Here is a 13068-nt window from a genome sequence, read left to right as displayed (position 1 = left end):
TGGCCTCCCACCCGCCCTATTAACAATTATGTGTAAGTTTTTAAAAAACGATTTAAACACTATGAAAACTCCTTATCTTTTCTGTAGCGTCCCTGGGCTACCCTCTTCCACCATCGCGACTTCTTCGTGAAAGCTGCGCAAACAAATAAAAACATGCTTCCATAGTAAAGATATAGTTTCCTTTGAATTTTCTGTGGTTTTCCTTATTTGAGCCAAATTCATAACAAGGGGTGGGCGGAACTTACAGAGTTTCACTCCATGGAATTCTGCCGAGTTACATAAATATTTACGCTGATTCTTTTTACCAGGAGCTTGTTCCTCACTGTCAAATCAGCACGATCTGCACCTCGCGGCTCGCCAGAGGGCGCTGCTTCTTTCTGTTGCTTGAGTAGATTTTCTCAACGCTAATGGTAACAACCTGCCACAACTGTCTTTCGTGAGAAATCTCATGGGATGCATTCTAGCACCTGAAATTTGCACTAGGGGATGCAAATTCTCACTCGCGGTTACCAACTTGGTTCGTGGAGTTTTGCCTGAATTGTGCGTTCCAAGCACAACGTGAAGTGGGGAAAACTCTGTGAACTCCACCGGGGGAGCACCATTTATCGCCCATCCCTAGTCATAACCCAGTATTTAACTGTTTTAAGTGAATGACATTGTTTTTTTTTAATAATGTACTTAACATCTAACCCCCTTTGTGCAGGGCCTTTTGCCATTGGTAGTAGAGGAGGGCTTCTGGACCAACTCCTCCATGCAAGCTTTTAGTATTTATCAAGCCTACAGCCAGGTCCGGAACAACCCCGCCCACCCACACACTCCCCCCCCCCACCCTCCCTGCCCCTATCCCAACCATGGGCAGTCAACCCCAGGCTAAGCAGCATTTGGCATTGGGAAAACTGGCAGCAGGGCCTTGCCTTCACCTGTGCCCTGCACCCAATACACTGTGAGCAGTTGTCTCTGGCTGAGTATGGCCTTTTGACATGCATATCTGGTGTTGGCTGCCGGCAGCCATTCCCTAGATTGCAAGGCCTGCAAAAAGAGCAGCCTCACAGAGCTTGCTTTTTGGCCTGACCTATTTTTTAAATGTATGTGTATTTTGGGGGTTTGTGGCTCCTAGTTTGAAATTCCAAAGCCATAGGAACTGTCATAACTGAGTGCTGTGAAGCAAGGGCAAGCTTCTCTGACCCATGCCACTCTTTGGGAGATTCCCAATTCCGGAGAAGCAGGGTCAGGGAAGCTTCCCCACAGTTCACAAATTGAGCTTGCCCAGGACTTTCAGTAATCCATTTGGGGACCACTGATCCATGTCTCCTATATTACCAGTTGGGGTTTGCAGCACTGAGACAGGTTCAGAGGACCATGGTGCGATTTTAGGCATTACGAACCCAGGGTTCCCAAATGGGTACCATGAATCCAGTGTCTCATTTGTTTTTTTAAATTACTTCATGGGGGCCCATTGAGGGTTCTCCAACACTGACCAGTAGTCAGGGCCTTCTATTTTTTTTCCCAGGACAAAGGGATCACACTTTGCCATCTAAAATGGCTTCCACAAGAGAGATTTTTCTTTTGCTGTAGAAGATCACTGGTATAAGAGGTTCCCACTTTGAAATCTTGGTTCCAAATGGTACGATGAGATTATTTTTTGAATTTCTGGACTTATGGAGGATCCACAAATTCCAAACATCATAGATATACAAAAGTGTTATCCCTTAAAAAGGCACTTGGCAACTTTTTTAAATTCTTATATCTCAAAAACTTCTAAACTCATTTAGACCAAGCAAATAAAACATGTTTTCAGAGTAAAGTTATAGTGTCCTTTGAAATTTTGTGCAAATCCATTCAGCAGTTTAAGAAAACATATCTTTTTACACCCCACTTGACTCCTTTCACCTACACATTTCTGTATGTAAATTGACTTGCAGGACCTTAGCTGACTATGCCACGCAACTGCCACATTTAGTGCAAACCGGTCTGCAATTTCAAAAGTTATAGGCATAAATTAAGTCCATCTAATAAGAAATTATGGAAGACACTAGACAGTTCATCCCTCCACTTTGAACCGCCTTGAGGCAATGTGACCTTGTAGTAGTACCTTGGATATATGGGTGTGATCCTAGTAGCTATGTCAGAACTATCCCCATTCATCCACACGTCAAGTGTTTAACAACTTGATCAATAACCATGTGACAAGCAAGAGTGATTCTTCTCTTTATTCTCTTTATTTCTATCATTTGTAGTTTCTGTATTGGTCTGACAACATCTGTATTAATTCACTTTTGATGGAAGATTTAATGTAATGTCTTTTGCTTTGTTTTCTTACTTCAATAAAAACGATTTGAAATAAAAAAAATAAAAAAAAATAAAAAATAAAAGCCTCTTCACTGAAAAGTTCAGCAGAACCATATGTGGCTATCATAATATATATTTGCGTAGAAAGAAAATATGCATACTGTGTCCCATCGTTCTGGTCACAACTTGGACTAGGCGATAATTATCACACCTGAAATGTACTGAACACCTCAGTTTTGGATTGCTCATTTTAAGTTCAGCTCAGAGCTCACACTAGTTTGGGCAGGAAAGACCACCAATGCGGGGCAAACTTTTGTTCTGCATCAGAGATTACTGGCTTTACTGCCTGTGGTTATGCAATTGCAGAGACTGATGTCAAACCACTGACAGCAATCTAGAGGGCAGTTTTCCATCGTTGAAATAGCCTGTGACAAGGCTTTATTTGTAAAAGAATGAGTGTCTGTGCCCACGGCTTTGCTCAGTAACCAGCAGCAGGTGCTATTAAATGTCAGCACCGAAGACCAAGGTTGCATCGCCTTGATTCCACCTCTTGCCTCTTTAATCCACCAGCAGACACTCCTGCCCCTTTCTCTCACTCTTGCAGATTCCTGCTTTCTCTCTTTGTGACTGGTTTTCCATCTTTCTCTTCCTCCTTTTTTCCCTTTGTGTGTTTTTCACCCTCTCATATTTGGTAAATGCCTGATGAGGAAAATTGAGGGCAGGTCCCCAAAAACAAGTGCCGTGAGCCCCACCGGCAACCACTGGCTCAAAATAAGCATAGGGCTGGTATTTACCATCGATGAAATGGCCGATTGGCACCGGTGATATTGCTACTGCCCTTGATCTCAGTGATCCTTTTAAAATCTGCCAGCCTTCCATAATAATAATCCACATTTGTAAAGCACACAATCACCCGTAAGACGGGAAGATTAAGCAAGCTATTGCCCAGAGTCACATGGTGCTGGGCTAATCTGCCACCGGCGCCGGGGATCGAACCATAAACCCCAGATTCCGGAGTCAGTCACCCTAGCCGCGGCACCACACCTCTTCCATCCGACAAAGCATAAATTCAACTCATGATACCCTTGGCTGCTTAGCAGTAAGTAGGCCACATGCATCAAGACCGCGCCATCTATCTGCAGTTATCTACAAGAGCTGCAACATAAGGACCGGGAGTGGACTTTTACTACAGGGGCGTGTCCGTCGCTGTAACTGGCACAATAAACAAGGCAAATGTTTATTGCAAATGGTAACCTAAGGATATATTTTTCACAAGTCAGCACAATATCTGTTACAAAGGCTCCTTCCCTTTGCAGGTAGTGTCACACTAGACCAGGTTATTTATTGCTCCTTTACTTTGTAAATGTCACTTATCACACTATTTTATTATATTGTTTGGTTTCGCAATGTAACAGGGGGTATTAACTAAAATTTTGGTTAGGCACAAAGTTACGCAAAACTTTGCGTCGATTTACTTACCATTATAAATGCATGTAGTACAAAAGTGTGCGGTGCTGCATGAATGGACCTGCACCTCTTAGCAAGTGTAAGCTGCTGTGCAAAGCCCAGGTGTGTTTTGGCATTTCGACAGGTAAATTTTTGAAAGGGAGTTTTTTTCAAGGTAATTTGACAATGAGAATGTTCTTACTGCATCATAAGGCCTCTTTCCGAACCCTATCAGCAGTAGAAGTGCATTCAAAAAGTATATGAACTGTGATACTGCATGCAATGGGGGCAGGATCAGTGAGTGTGGGGGCAGGGTCAAAGGCGTGGCTAAAAAACTAAATATTCCATCATTTTTTTTTGGTCTTCCACCATCAGGTAGCTACATATAAAATAAAGTGCAGCTTAAATGAAAAATACATTGCAAAAAAAGATGTTATTCAATGGGAAATGCACTACAGTACATTAGGTAACCTATATTAGTTAATGTACTCCAGAGGTATGTGTCTGTAACCAGAGAGCCAAATAATGAAATCTTGGTTGGTTCAGTCAAGAATAATGAATTTTTAGTGCTACGAGGTCACAGCCTGTGGCAGAAAGCACTGAATATGTCAGTTTTTATTTTAAACTTGTGTTACACACAGTGTAAGATAGACTGCTACAAATTGCACAAAAGGTTTAACACAAAAAGGTGTTCCCAAAATATAAATTTTAGCAATACCCAGACTGTACGTAAAGCATTTTTTTTATATAACTGTCCCTTCAATGCCTCTTCAGGGATAGTAAGGCCTAGATAAATACATTTATACTTAAAAGCACGCACTTTACAGCGCGGTTGTTAACTCTTTGCTCTATCAGTCAAAAAGAATAAATCTTTGTGATCACAAAGCTTTGAGTGATTTGATCAATTAAAGCCAGTACCGGCTCCCAAACATCCTTTACATTTGCATATTACCGTTTACATCTGCAGAATTTACTTGTTGCACACATTTGCATTTGTTCCAGGCAAGCAGACCCCATGGTAAGAAGGCGTGTTTTCTTGTTTAGCTGTCTCCCTGACTTCGGTTTCATAGCACAAGAGACTCCCTTAATGACACTTCAGTCAAAGCATTCAAACTATTATAATTAACTGCCCTGGGATGGGTTTTTTTGCCAAAGGAAGGAGAACTTTTTTATAACTCAACAAAGTAAGGGCACTCCGATCCCGCCCACTTCGACCTCTGACCCCTGTTCGCATACAGCCTAAAGACCCAGGCTGGGACCAGGGACCTAGCCATCGATAGTTCAGCATATGCAGTTGCACCAGGTCCCATTAGGGTGATGGGCACATCGCATTCAAAAATAGCTGTCTCTATTCCTAAACCAGCGGTGGTGTGTCCATTTTCCCTGTGTGCATTGGGGCTCATGACACCTTTACTACGCCACTGTTTGGGTCTTAGGGCTGCAGAGCAGTGGCTGTCTTCCTTCCAGCTACTCACCAGAGCAGGACTGGGAAGCCAAAAGCAACCCTGGCAAAAAATTATCAAACCAGCTCTGCTCACTCACTTCAGCTCTCTCTTTCCATCCATCCTCTCTTGCCTTTTCTCCTGCATCACTGACCGCCCTGGTTTTCAGGACAAAAGTCATGTCATCCTGCAAAGCAGAATTAAAAGGTATGCTCTTCTTTAAGAAGCGTATCAGCAGCCTGAAACGGTGTAAGTGATGTATTTGTTTGTCAGGCAGCACAGAAGCAGGTCTATATATCTATACATATATGCACACATTTACAAAACTGTGTTTACATAACGTAACAGCATATATTTACAAGATGCCTAGCATATAGGGGCACAAATGTACAAGGCCATGCGAAAACCGGGACAGGCAAGATATAGTCGTTAAATTAAAGGCTTTCGTCCTACTTTTATGTCTGGCCTGTCCTGGTTTTTGCTTCTCAAAGTATGGTCACCCTACTGCAATCTGCAGTACCTTCCATTCTCGTTCGCTCCAATGCCAGCTTGCTGGACCAGTGAGATCCCTCCTTCCGACTGGCCTACCCTTGGATGGAGATGATTAAACGAATTCACCGGGAGCCATTTTCATTCCCACCCTACCCAGTGCTTAATTTGAGCCAGTGGTTTCCAGTGCTCGGCACCAGCTCTTAATTGTCAACACTGGCACTCATAACAGTCTGCCACATGGTGGCGATGTTTGTCTAATTTAGAGTTGAGCACAACAACATATATTTATTAATTCAACCTGAAATTTAAAATGACTAATACCTGCTGCCAAAGCTATTCTTATAACTCTGGGGGCCTGGAATAGTCTGAATTGTCATGACTGCAGGAGTGGTGATGATTGGTAGTTGTGTTGGCACTGCCATTGGCAGAGCTGGCAGGGGCAATGTAAGCTGCATGTTGCAGTGGCCTCCTAATAAGGGCCCTGGCACTTATTGTTTTACAAATTAAGCACTGACCCTACCTCTCTCTCCTGAGCAACTCAGACCACCTGAGCCTCTCTGGATCCAGCAGCTCCAGAAGAGCTAGTAATGGGAGTACAATTTGCACCTAGTTCACCACCAGGAGGCGCAAGCATCCACCACCCATCAGAATATTTGTGCAACAAGTGGCAAATGATGCAGAGTTTGAGAAATCCTAATAACAGATGCTATCAGCAGTTGCCTCCATCGTCCAATATTAAATTAACTAAATATAAGTGAAGTATCAACAACTTTTAAAATAGCGCTCGCTTCATATTGCTTTTCTGACGTCTCTAGTGCTATAAATAGCACCTGCTTCTTTTACTCAATTAAATAGTGCTCCATTTGCAGATATGGCCATGCTGAGTCAACATTGTGATGCTTAGATCACCAGAGAAGTCAGCGGTGAGCGTGTAACTCAGTCAGCCATCATGCCAGCTATGGTGTAGACTAGTTATTAAATGCCCAGTAAGCAAACCGTGCACCCCGCCTCTGTGGCAGATTCGAGCCACTGATGTTGAAAGGCTCACAGACTAGGTTGCGGCGCTGCCTTCACGTCAAGGAGCTAGACGATTTCTATTTTTATATTATATTAAGTTGGAAATATATGCCCATGAAGGGAAAATGACGAAAACAATTTGAGGGAAAATGGCAGTTTACCTGCACCTGTCTTCTCACTGACAAGTTGATTCTCCTGTAATGGGAAGGCTGAGGCTCGGAATTGGCAGAATATGCAAACATCAAGCTGGCTGGCTGAGAGACGTAATAAAGCCGCTATGAATATGCAAACGAGCGTGCCTGCTGCTGCAGGCTGGCGCGCGCCGGAGCTGCTCGGAGGAACCCACTTGGAACGAGGGCACGTGCGTCGAGGCAGAGAAACCGGCCGGCGCTCCTGTGGCTGCCACCTGTGGACCGGCGCTGCAATCAATGCGTGCAGACACCGACCGGGAGATATCCAGCCATTTGGGCTCAGAAATCGATCAAGCCTTTTTAGAATGCCCAGAGAAAAATGAACCCACGCGGGCAGATCACTGACCTAGTGCAGGCGCGCGGCCATGGCGATTTTTTACTCTCACCTAAAGACAGCTTTTGGTACCTCGCAAGAGCTCGTGTCATCACACATTCGCACAATGCAGATACAACAAGCATTGGCATAGCCAATAGGTCTCGCTGTTGGGACCTTATAAGTGGTTAGTCATGCAGCACACTGTCCTGGGCAGCGTCGGATTGGTAACGTGGGCCCTCGGGCAATGCCCGAGGGGCCGGTGTCCAAGTTCTGCTGTGGGCTGCTTTTTTGAGCAGTCTGAGGGGCCATTTGGGCGCTGTCTCTATTGTTCGAACACAGTCAGCGGCCCAGTGGGTGTCTGAGTGGCCTTTCTATAGGCGGATCGGCGCTCATTACCTCTGTTTTGCAACAGGCAGAGGTGTCACTCCCTTTGTCTCGCTGGCCAACCCATTAATGTGTGCACATACTGAGCGGGAGCAGGGGGCCTGAGCGGAAATGCCCTCACTTGTTTCACCAGTGTAAACTAACGCGTGCATTTTTTTACCCCCCTCCCTAAAGTTTTTTTTTATAAGATTACACCAAAGCAGTGATTTGACTGAGGAGTGATTATGCAAATGTGGGGCGATTTTTTTTTATGCGTGCCCGGGCCAATTTTCAATCCCAATCCAACCCTGGTCCTAGGTGCTGTGCCTCCATGGATTAAAGCATTGTCAGGCTTATCTGCGCCCCTTTTGCATCTTGTGCAATAGCTCATTGGGGATTTTTTTGCAATCAGACTTTGCTGGAGGTCGTTAGGGCAAAATGGAGAAAGTAATGCAATAAACATATGACACAGCTGCTTATATAACGACTCAGTTGTGTAATATCATTTTAGCGCAGACAAATTCTGATCCATTCATAACTTGTGAAAAAGGGAATGAAACAGATTTTCCAACATGTATGCTGCTTGTTTAATAAGGAATGGACCAAACATTGGCAAGATTATGAGGTGCAAATTAAAAAGGTCAGCAACAAACTCTGTGTACCGTCTAGTGGTCCAGTGTCACATGTGTGACACCTTCAGCCTGTCCTGGCATTTTAACCATCGGCAGTTTGCAAGCCAGGATTTGCATGCCTAAACTGTGGACTGCAAGTCCCAGAATGCAATCTGCAGTGCAAGGAGGTTGGAGTTTCCATTAATTGGAACCGCTCCTTGATTACTTGGAAACCTTTGTTTTTGTTTAATTTGGAACAAGAAGACTGCCCCAGCCATTCCCAACTGAATTTCTTGATGCCATGCATGTCACCCTCGGCCAGTCCTATATTTTTGTTCCATTCTGGTACGTAGAGTATGTAAGGGCTTCAGAATAAAAAGGACTATCTATTGTCTAGGAACTAAAAGGCCATGGCCGGCTGAATGTGTCACGCGACACCTGTCACTTGTGCACATTTAATCTGGATGTTACCCAGTATTGCGCAGTGCCTTAGGCTAGCCACATAAAATCAATGCCAAGCAGAATAGATTTGCATTCCTTTTATAACGCTGCACCTTTCTTCATAGTTCTTGCTGAGTGGTATCTGGCGTGCTTTTTCGTTCCAGGTTTGATAAGCAAACTGTTCAAATGAATTCACGAAGCAGGAGTGATAAAATATGTAGGATTCTTTATTAGGCAAATTCCTCAAACCAGCATCAACGCTCCTCAGGCAGCAGTGCACGAACATTCTAAGGTGCACTCCTGTAAGCGTTCTAAAACCGAGCCATATGCACAGGGGGAAGTGGAGCGTACCAAGGGAGAAAGAGAGGAACGGGAAAGAGGGGAAAAGGAGAGCAGTGAAAGACAAAGAAGAAATAAGGAGATGGAAAGTTCAAGTTCAAGTTCGAGAATTTGTATAGCGCACTACTCACCCAGAGGGTCTCAAGGCGCTAGGGGGAGGGTGGGGGCATTACTTATCAAATAGCCAGGCTTTAAGCTGCTTTCTGAAGGAGAGGTGGTTCTGTTTGAGGCGGAGGTGGGTGGGGAGAGAGTTCCAGGTTTTGGCCGCTAAGTAAGAGAAGGATCTTCCTTCCATGGTGGATCTATGGATGCGCGGAATTGCGATGAGGGCTTGATTGGATGACCGTAGTTGGGGGTGGGTGTGTAGAAGGACAGTCTTGTGTTGAGGCATTCGGGTCCTAGGTCGTAGAGGGCCTTGTGTGCGTGGGTGAGGAGACGGAACGTTATTCTCTTGTTGACGGGGAGCCAGTGGAGGTCTTTGAGGTGACTGGAGATGTGAGCTTGACGGGGGATGTTCAGTATGAGTCTGGCTGAGGCGTTTTGGATGCGTTGGAGTTTTTTCTGTAGTTTGGCTGTGGTTCTGGCGTATAGGGTATTTCCATAATCCAGACGGCTAGTGACCAGTGCGTGGGTGACTGTCTTTCTTGTTTCGGTGGGAATCCAACGGAAGATTTTTTTGAGCAAGCGTAGGATGTTGAAGCATGAGGATGAGACGGCATTGACCTGTCTGGTCATCGATAGGGAGGAGTCTAGTATGAAGCCCAAGTTACGTGCGTGATCTGTAGGTATGGGTGCTGTACCAGGGCCGGTGGCCACCATGAGTCGTCCCAGGAAGAGGGGGATGATCCTAAGATGAGGACTTCCGTTTTGTCCGAGTTTAGTTTTAAACGGCTGTTCTTCATCCATTCGGCTACTTCTTTCATTCCTTTGTGTAGATTGGTTTTGGCGGTGTTTGGGTCTTTGGTGAGGGAGAGGATCAGCTGGTTGTCATCTGCGTAGGAGATGATGTTGAGGTCGTGTTGTCGTGCGATGGATGCGAGGGGACTCATGTAAATGTTGAAGAGGGTGGGACTGAGAGATGATCCTTGTGGTACGCCACAGATGACTTCGGTGGCCTCTGATTTGAATGGGGAGAGGCGGACTCTCTGGGTTCTTCCGGCGAGGAATGAGATGATCCAGTCCAGAGCTTTTCCTTGTATTCCGACGTTGCTGAGGCGTTGTATGAGGGTGTTATGATAGACTGTGTCGAAGGCAGCGGAGAGGTCAAGTAGGATGAGGGCAACTGTTTCACCGTTGTCCAGTAGTGTTCGGATGTCGTCTGTAGCTGCGATGAGGGCGGTTTCGGTGCTATGTTTGGCTCTGAATCCGGACTGTGATGGATCAAGGGAGTTGTTGGATTCAAGGAATGCGGCAAGTTGACTGTTGACGGCTTTTTCGATGACTTTGGCCGGGAAGGGGAGGAGTGAGATTGGGCGGTAGTTCTTGAGCTCAGAGGGGTCCGCTGTGGGTTTCTTCAGAAGGGCGCTGAGTTCGACATGTTTCCAGCTATCCGGGAAGGTAGCGGTGTTGAAGGAACAGTTGATGACATCGCGGAGATGGGATGCGATGATGGAGTCAGCTTTGTTGAAGATGTGGTGGGCACATGGGTCGGTTGGTGAGCCTGAGTGGATGGAGTTCATCAGGCGGATGGTGTCTTCAGTGGTGATTGGGTTCCAGGCGCAAAGGTTGTGGGAGTGCTGTTTTGGTTCGGGGGTGAGTGGGGTGGGTTGGTTTTCGGACTGGTTTTCAAAGCTGTTATGTATTTCGGCAATTTTGTTGTGGAAGAAAGAGGATAAAGAGTCGCAGAGGAATTGGGAGGGAGTGATGTCGTTGGTGCCGGCGGTGGGGTTGGTAAATTCTTTGACGATGTTGAATAGTTCCTTGCTGTTGTGAGCGTTGTTGTCGAGTCGATCCTTGAACGCTGATTTCTTGGTGGATCGGATCAATTGATGATGTTTGCGGGTGGCGTCCTTGAAGGTGGACAGGTTGTCGGTGGTTGGGTATTTTCTCCATGTTTTCTCGAGGGTACGACATAACTTCTTGGATTTCTTAAGGTCAATGTTGAACCAGGGTGCCTTTTTGCTACCTTGTTTGGTCTGGTGGTTTTCCAAAGGTGCTAGTTCGTCCGCGCTGTGGGTGATTCATTGTTTGAGTTTGGATGCAGCTTGATTTGGGTTCGATGATATGGTGGGAGGGTTTTGGTTAAGTGATGTGAAGAGTTGCTCGGTGGTGATTTTGTTCCAGTTTCTTCGAGAAATAGGTTGTGGGGGGTTGGGGTCTCAGTTTTTTTGTAGCTGAAGTGAACGCAGCTGTGGTCCGTCCAATGGAGAGTTATGGTGTGATCGAAGGAGATGTGTTTGCTGGAGGTGAAGATAGGATTGAGCGTGTGACCGGCAAGGTGCGTGGGGGTGTTGACAAGTTGTTTAAGTCCGAGGTTGGCCATGTTGTCCAGAAGGGTGGTGGTGTTGCTGTCGTTTTTCTTTTCCAGGTGAAAGTTAAGGTCTCCCAGTAGAATGTAGTTCTCTGAGGTGAGGGCATGTGGACTGATGTAGTCAGAGATGTCTTCGTTGAATTGTGTGCGGGTTCCAGGTGGTCTGTAGATGAGGGTTCCTCTAAGTGTGGTCCTGGGGTCGGTGTGGATTTGAAAGTGAAGGTGTTCGGCTGTAGCGAGGGGATTGTCGGAGTTGGTCGTGATGCGGACGGTGTTCTTATGGACGATGGCGATGCCTCCTCCTGTTTGGTTGATGCGATCCTTTCGAATGATCTTGTAGCCATCTTGGATGGCTATGGCGATGTCGGGCGCTGAGGAGGCGTTCATCCAGGTTTCTGTAAGGAAGGCGACGTCTGGGGAAGTGGTGTCGAGTAGGTTCCAGAGTTCAATTGAGTGCCTGTGGACCGAGCGGGTGTTCAACAAGATGCACTTAAGGTGGTTAGTGTCCGAGTGTTGTTTAGAGAATGTGGATTTGGTTTGGGTACTGGTGCAGTTGAACTTGCAGGAGTGGCAGGTGAAGGGTCCATGGGTGTGGCCTGGGGTTGCTAGGAAGCAATATGGTGGGCGACCGGGGTGGAGGGCAGAGAGGGTTGCGGCGTCATATGTTATGCGGGTGGAGAGGGTGGTGCGGGGGCCAGGGGGTCTGGCCCCCGTGCGGTCCAGGCGCGGACAGGCGTAGACGGGCTTACCTTTGGCGCACCTTCGGCGCGCATGGGGCGCTTCCGCTGAGCGTCGGTCATATGTGGATAGTGGAAGGGGAGGGGCGAGGGAGGATCAGCTGGGAGGCGGGTGCGGGGTGGAGAGGACGGGCTCCGAGGCACAACAACAACAAGATGGCTCCAGAAGCGAAACCGGAACCGGTTGGGGCCAACAACAGTGAAAACTTCGTGGGCAGAGGCACAATCACAATAATTCAGCAATTAATGCAAAAGGTTAACAATTAAATCGAGCGTTACGCGAGGCGGGTAATTTATGCAGTAATGAGGCAATGCAGGCGCTACTATAAAACAATGCTAAGACGAGCAGCACGCTCCAAAATGCAGGCAGCAGGCAACAGTATGATACCAGATGCAGGCAGCAGTAAGAAGAGCAGTCTTTAGACAATGGCGCAATGTAAGCAGCAGAATGATCTCCGCTAGGGCCAGGGGCCGTAGGGAGCGACCGCTTCTGACTGAGTCAGGAAAGAGAGATTATAACACAAACAGACAAAGTGGAAACCTTAAAACTGAATGTAATGCGATGTGATTGGGCTAGTGAAATGCTCTTGTATTTTAGCCCAAGATGCGCGCTCCAGTAGCCACAGAGACAAAGGCCCTCTAGGTGGGCTGAGTTAAGTACTTTACTGATGAATACGCAGGCATAGTCATCAACTCATAGCCGGAGATGTTGGAGTGAAGAGAACGCTCCAAAATGTAAGCAAATTAGTGAAGCGAGGCGTTGTATGTTTTGGACGAGGGGGTTACGAGAAAATGGCAAAGCCTCACTGGTCACATCTGGTGGGCTGGAGGTGTGATGTTCTGTACATTAGTACCAAGCACTGAGTGCCGCTCTGGAGGAAGAAGGAGGCCTGGGTGGTGTGTGAGCATGCGAC

The sequence above is a fragment of the Lissotriton helveticus genome, chromosome 10, assembly GCF_964261635.1.
Source record: "Lissotriton helveticus chromosome 10, aLisHel1.1, whole genome shotgun sequence".
Taxonomy (NCBI): Eukaryota; Metazoa; Chordata; class Amphibia; order Caudata; family Salamandridae; genus Lissotriton; species Lissotriton helveticus.
The sequence above is the reverse complement of the archived record's forward strand: the minus strand, read 5'-3'. Positions refer to the sequence as shown.